The following is a 7398-nucleotide window of genomic DNA, read 5'->3' as shown; positions in this document are numbered from 1 at the left end:
GTAAATAGATAGGGTTACTAAAACCCTCATAAACAACTCTGATTTCAAACAGATCTATGAAGGTTGGATGAATGATCTCTTCTGATCTTGCCAGCATTATGCTATTTCTTAGATCTCTGATGTAGATGCCTGTTTAACCCAAAATTTTGGCTATATGCATTATTTCCAGATGTTGTCACTACAACTGTAAATTCTCATCGATGGTCCTCACTAAGTTTATTTCATCTCTACTCCAAAAAAGCTCCAGAAAGATGGGTAGATCTGGAGCTGTCCATGGTGTTCTTTTTTGTGCTAGGGTAGCTCTGGGAGTTGGGATTAATTCAGAGGCAAGCCCACCTTTCTCAGCAAACTCAAATAATTTTCATTGCTTTCCCAGCACTGCACTGGACTTTGTTCAGAATAGGCAGGTTAGGAAAATAGCTTGTATCAGATTTTTAATGATAGAGGACTGGGGAGCGATGAATCTGAGAGTATCAGCTCAGAAGTTGAAGGAGACTATATAATCTAAGTGTAGATGAAGTTTCCATGCTTGATTGGACTACTGTGTAATGTTGTAGCATCATCAAATCATACATTACATTGTTCAGATGATATGGAATAATCTACCATTTTCTAAACTACCACTGTGGTGTACTAAACACATCACAACTGATTGAATTCAGTAAAAATTTATTAATTAATTATCTACCATATACTAGACTGGGGAGTAATGATAACAAACATCTCCTGTTCTCAATATGCTTACATTCTATGTATGAGCCAAAGGAAATTAATGGAGCTTTTCATTATTTTATTTTTTTTATTTTTTACTTTGCAGATGTTTGCCTCCAATAGACTCATTGCCTTCACTGTTTTAAATTTTGAGTCAAATGCCAATAAAGAAACAAATGAATGAATAAAGCCATGCCAATTTCATCTCTTTTTTTTCTCTTTTGGGGGGAATGTGTGTGAGAAGGACAGTTCTCTTATCACACCCTTTGAGAAGAAGGAAAACATAAACCATCCATTTAGAAGGATTTATGGTGGACAATGGAGGGCCCAGATTCATCATACTTCTGCTTGCTAATTCAGATCTTCTGGAAGGTAGAAAGAGACCTCAGAATGAATCCACACAAAGTGCTCGGGTGGGACAATGATCTTGATTTTCATTGATCAATTGATTTCATTCATTTCAATGATCTATGATTTCATTCATAGATGTACACTAGGGCTGTAATCTCCTTCTGCATCCTGTTAGCAATGCCTGGATGTATGGGGGTACTACCAGACAATACTGAACTAGCATACAGATTCTTATGGATGTCAACATCACACTTCATGATTGAGTTGAAGGTAGTTTCATGAATTCCACAGGAGCCCATAACTCAGAAAGATGGTTGGAAGAGAGCTTCTTGGCAATGGAATCTCTAGTTGCCAATAGTGATAACCCGACTATCAGGGAGCTTATAGCTCTTTTCCAGAAAAGAGCTAAATGAAGCAATGTTAAGGACAAGATAACGCAGCTTCTCCTTGATGTCACCTACAATTTCCCTCTCAGCTGGGGCAGTGAAACTGTACCCTCCTTTGTTCAGGATATTCATGAGATAGTCTGAGAGATCCATCCAAGGATGGCATAGGGAAGGGCATAACTTTCATAGATGGCACAGAGTGGGTCACACTGGGACTGATTCTGTCACCGTACCAAAGGGACAGCACATTCTGGATGGCAGAATACATGACTGGAGTTTTGAAGTTCTCTAATTTAATCTGAGACATCTTTTCTCTGTTATCTTGGGCTTATGAGAAGCAAGGGATGCTCTTCAGGGGCCATACAGAACTCATTGTACAAAGCATGATGCCGGATTTCCTCCTTGTCACTTCAGCTGGTGACAATACCATATTCAGTGTGATACTTCAAGGTCACTATGTCTCTTGCCCTGGGTCTCATCCCTGAGTAGCCATCTTTCTGGCCCATATCCACCATCACATCCTTATGTCTGGGACACCCAACAATGGAAGGAAAGACAGCCTGAGGAGCATTGTTTCTTACAAAATTAATATTGCATATTCTAGAGCAAAGGGCAACAATGAGAGCAGCAACATTATCATCCATGGCAAACTTTGAAGTGGCAGGTTAAAAACCTTAAATAAGAGAGAAGGTGCTACCCAACCTGGAGGCAGGGGGAAGGCAGTATACATTGGGTGGAAAAGCTCACAGCTTTCCTGAAACTATTTCCACCTTGGTATAGTGTAAAAGGTTGGTCTATGCCTAGTTTCTGCCATACTATTTTTCTGTTTAACCAGCAATTTTTGTCAAATTTCTATCCCAGAAGCTGAAGTTTTTGGGTTCATCAAACAGTAGATTACTCTAGTCATTGACTGTTGTGTCTTATGTGTCTAATGCATTCCATATAGCCAACACTCTTTCTTAGCCAGCACCAAATGTTTTGATAACTGATGCTTTATGTTATAGTTTTATATCTGGTATGGCTAAGCTGCCCTCCTTTGATTTTTTTTCGTTAATTCTCTTGATATTCTGGACCTTTTGTTCTTCCAGATGAATATTGTTGTTCATCAAAATAAAAACAAGGAAGCAAAGATAAATTAGGCAACTTTGAAAACAATGTGTTACATTTCTTTATAGGTTTTGAAATGAAAATTTATTGTTTTATTTTGATTCCTCTCTTATACTCAACTGTGTACATGGCAATGTTTTTTCCTTCCTTTTCTCATTTTGTATTTAAGTATGAAATTTTAAAAAAATTATAAAAAACTTCAGTCATTTCAGTTTTATATGCTCTGTTGAATTGGCAACAAAAGCCAACACTGCTCACATTCTTTTGGAGAGAAATGCAAATATAAGGAAAGAGGAATTTCAGGAGGGAGAAGGTCTTGGTTAGGACTATCAGTTTAGGTTCTGGTGGCATTGAAACTGAAGAAATCCTTGTTTCCCCCTTTTCTGCTCATCCCTACTCTGCCCTATCCATTACCAACCTTCTTCATCTAAGTGCCAACCTTGTAAAAATCTTAATGGATCTTTTTAAAAGGCCCAAAGTATGTCCAGGGAATAACTTAAACATCCAGAGATTTTATTATTCAGGAGAAAGTAAAATTTAAAGAAGAGTAGACATTTCCAGTAAGTATTTATATGGACAAATCATTTTACTTCTTTTTTGTACCTTTTCCCACCTCTGAGTTTGCTTCCAGAAAGGAAAGGGCCAAGAAAGAGAAGAATTTGTTCCAAAAAGAGATGTTTCTGGCAGGTAGGAAGAATTTATGATAATAAAAACATGTAGCAACCAGCAGTCTCCTCAGCTGAGGAACAGCTGGCTCTGCACGTTTTCTACTAAACCCCTCATTGGCAATGCTTTCAGTTTCTAGCATGAGGACCCACAACAGGGTTTCCAGCCATTTGATCTTCATATAGCTGAGTACTCCCCTGGGGATTCCCAACTATCAAGTTTGGAGAGTTTGAAAAGCTTCTCATCCCAGTTCCCATCAACTACTGTAGGTAAAGCACATTTCCCCATAAGTACTTCCCCAATTAGAAGATGAAAATAAGAATTTTATTTATTTCAAAGAGCTTCTGTATACAAAAGCACAGGATAAATGTAATCCAGGGAAGGAAAAAAAAAAGCCCTCCAATCAGTGAATGCTTTAAAAAAATAAAAACCCAAGCACTTACTAGTGAGAAATCCTGATTCCATTTAGATACACAAGAAAAATATGAGTCTCCTTTTCTCCACCTTTGTTTGGTTGGTATTAACAGAACTCTGAAGAAAGATCAGCCAGAAGGTGTGTTTACACCATCACTACAATAATAGAAATAAGTTTGGTCTAATACAAAACTCATCTATACAACAATAGATACAGGCAGTGATCATCCTACTTTTGCTTGAAATTTTTCATTAAGGGGAACCTTTTCCCCTCTAAGGTAGTCCACTCCACTTTTGGATAGCTCTATTTGTCAGCAACTTTTTCCTAATATCAGACTTAAATTTGACTCTCTGAAACTTCTACTCAGTGCTCCTAGCTTTGTACTCTAGGGCCAAGAAAAATGTCTAATCCATCTAGGCAGTCCTTCAAATACTTGGTGACAGCTGTCACATTTTCTCATATATCTTCTTTAAGCTCAACACTCCTATTCTCATAACACCCTTTAATTGATCCTCATAAGGTAAGTTCTTGGTCATCTTTGTCTGAATTTTTCTCAGGCTATCAATGTCCTTCCTAAAATATGATGTGGAACCAAGTGCAGTACTCCAATTTTGGATTGAGGAAGGAGGAATACAGAAAATACCAAGAGGCAATAAAAAAGCATGGATAAAAAAAAAGTTGGTATTATTTTTAGTTCCAAATATTGACTGGTTGATGTGGTACCAATATTGGGACAACATCAGGATTAAGACATTCATGTTTCCTGCCTGTGAACAAATGGTAAACTGCAAAAGTAGAAATTGACAATCTCCTACAAAATCAAAATTGTGGAAAGCTTTGATTGACTGCTTTTGGGGAATATACATTTTCAGATGGGTTTGCTTGGGTGTTTATTAAGAAGTATTTATTGTAGCCAAGTAAAATGCACCTATAACTTAAAAAGAACACACAAAATAATCACCCACATTCATATTGTGCTTTATTAAGCCCATTTCACAGATGAGGATACTGAAACCAAGAGAGGTAAAATTATTTTCCCACACCTATACGACCAATAAATACTATCATTTGAATCCAGATTCCCAAGATCCTGTTTCCATGCTCTTCCCACTATGCATGCTGCCTCTCTAATGCATGTGGAATCCATAGATTCCATTTTTATTGCTTCTATGTTGGTGGGAGATTTTAATAATATTCCTGAAATAAGTTTCTATGAGGATTTTATAGTATCTGGGATCAATCTGGTTGGTTTATCATTATTTCTTTATACTTTGATATATTCTTGAGCTTTGATTTCTTTACCTATTGCTATCCCTGTGACTTAAGTGAGTCTCAAGAAAGAGAAAAGATAGAAGAACATGCTTTGTTTCATTTTGTTGGAACTTGCTGAATTCTACAAGTAAAAAAATAGTTTCAAAACACATACATTACAACAATGGAAGCCAAGCAATATTATTTAATATGCATTTTAAAAATGTTAAAAAGTAACCTTGTTGCACTGCAGAAATCATTTGCAAAGTACTGAAGGGGAGCAAGGGGGAATCAGGTAGATAGACAGATAAATGTTTCATCCTGAAAAAAGGACCTTTTCAAAGTTCAGTGTTAGAGAGGAGCAAGCAGTGTGCATAACAATAATTCAGTCTCCAAACTGTTTTTGCTGCTGCTGTTTCCTGGCAGTCTTTGGGTGCTTTTGTGCTTCAAGCTTTTATGGGCTCTAGTGGAACCCGACTTTGGCAGGTGCATTTTAATAATCTCTTCTGGATTTTGAGATTGGGATGGCTCCCCAGGCTTATATACCAGGCTACCCAGAGAAACAAGAACCCAGATCCACATAGCACAATTACTGTGGTATCTGTTTATTGTTTTCAAAATAGCAATGACCCACCACTTGATTCTCCCCAAGAGAAGGTTGATTTGGGAGTGGAATATTACCCGACAGATACACTTCTGTTCTGGATCATTCATGAACTCTTTGAGGATGAGTGAAACCATGGGGTGTATAGAGGCCAAAGTGGCAGGTTGCATCCCAGATAATTTGGCAGTGAATATTCTATCCTGCAGCCACAGGGCATGTTCCTGGACTCTGATGATCTTGTCTGGAGCACATGTGCTGCTGTTTCTAAGAGGAAGCTAGGTAAAAGTTTGGATGGCTCATAGTTTTCTATCAGGACTATTGAGAAAAAAATATAGATGCTTATGCCTGGGTGAAGGACATATACAACATCATAGATTTTAAGATGGAAGGAACCTTAAAAGTCATTTAGCTGAACTTTTTTTATTTTACAGATGAGAAATCAGGGTAAAGTCTGATTCCTTACTTTACTATCTATGGGATCTTGGGCGTTTACTTAAAGTCTCTTGGCCCTTAGTTTCTTTCTTATATAAAATATGAAGGGAAAAAACCATATTATCAATGTCAGAAGGTTGGTATTTTGAATATTTTTGTTTTGTTTTTGATGATTTTTTAAAATAGTAAGACATTTTGTAAATGAAATATATACCTCTGTTCAGTAGTCAATAACTTGTTTGTAAACTTCATTTGGGTTTGAGGCTGGAATAAGGGTGTGTTATGTACTTTCAGAAATGTGCTTACAACTATTTATGCTCTAGGATATACCATCCTATTTGGGTATGTGGGCAGATGTAATAGTCAATGTTTAAATTCTTAAAATTATGTCTAAATGGTAATATTTTGTGAGCAAGAAAAGAATTCCACACGCAAACAATTTATTGTTATGAGATAAATCCTACAATGGAAAAAATCTGATACCTTAATGAGAGGTAAAATAATTATTCTACACATGGTCCCTGTTCACAAGTGGGAAAAACTAAAATTATCATCATATTTGTACAGTCACATATATTCTCTTGTCAATGTTGATTGTTTTCTTTGATTCTAAATATAATTGAATAACAAAAACACATAGATACTGATAGCAATTAAAAAAACAGAATACCTAGAGCCAATTTACCAACTATTTGTATTACCTGTCCCTAATATTCTGTCTTTTTCAAAGGTCCAAAGGACTCTGTGCATACTCCTCTCCCATTCTCCTCCCACCTCTGTAACCAGAAAAATCCTTGACTCTAGGAATAGGGATAAAGAGGGGGCTTCTGATTTCAGTGGTATAAAGAATTTACAAGAGTAGCAACAACAAACTAGGGTAGAACTATATTACATCAGAAGCTTGTTATCTTTCATGGACTGACAGATGACAAATCTCCATATTACACATTCAAATCTCAACATGTCCTAAAGCACTCAACCAACAAATTGTACTGGAATCCAACTATTATTCCAGCCTGAACTATTTTTTTCACAATTATCCCTATGTAACTGATCTTTAAAAACTGAAGAGTAACATTTTTTCAAATCAATAAACATTTTTAAGCATCTACTAAGTGCCAGTCACTTTGCTTTTACCATACCAAATGCTTAAGCTCTCTAAACTACATGGAGCAAAAAGCTTACAAAATTATCAGTTTAGCAGAAGAAATTAAATCATGTGAGAACAGGATTAGATATATTTTCTGTCTCCTATTGGAGATTTACTAAAAATACTTTCAGTGAAGTTTTAGAAGTTCAGTTCATATTCTTATCCTTTTAGTCAACTACATTTTTTTCTTTCATGTGAATATGTAATGATATTTGTTCATTTGAAAAACAGACTATATAAAGCATATAAATATATATGCTTAAAGAAAACTACCTAACTGAATTCACTATGAAACATGAACAAACTATGAATGGATGCTGACTTT

General features: G+C 36.2%; 1 pseudogene; it reads right to left on the bottom strand.

Moving 5' to 3' along the window:
- Positions 1 to 887: 887 nt before the first annotated feature.
- On the bottom strand, positions 888 to 2256 carry LOC100922078 (annotated as a pseudogene).
- Between the last annotated feature and the right edge of the window lie 5142 nt (positions 2257 to 7398).

This window comes from Sarcophilus harrisii, chromosome 2, assembly GCF_902635505.1.
Source record: "Sarcophilus harrisii chromosome 2, mSarHar1.11, whole genome shotgun sequence".
NCBI lineage: Eukaryota > Metazoa > Chordata > Mammalia > Dasyuromorphia > Dasyuridae > Sarcophilus > Sarcophilus harrisii.
The sequence above is the reverse complement of the archived record's forward strand: the minus strand, read 5'-3'. Positions and strand labels throughout refer to the sequence as shown.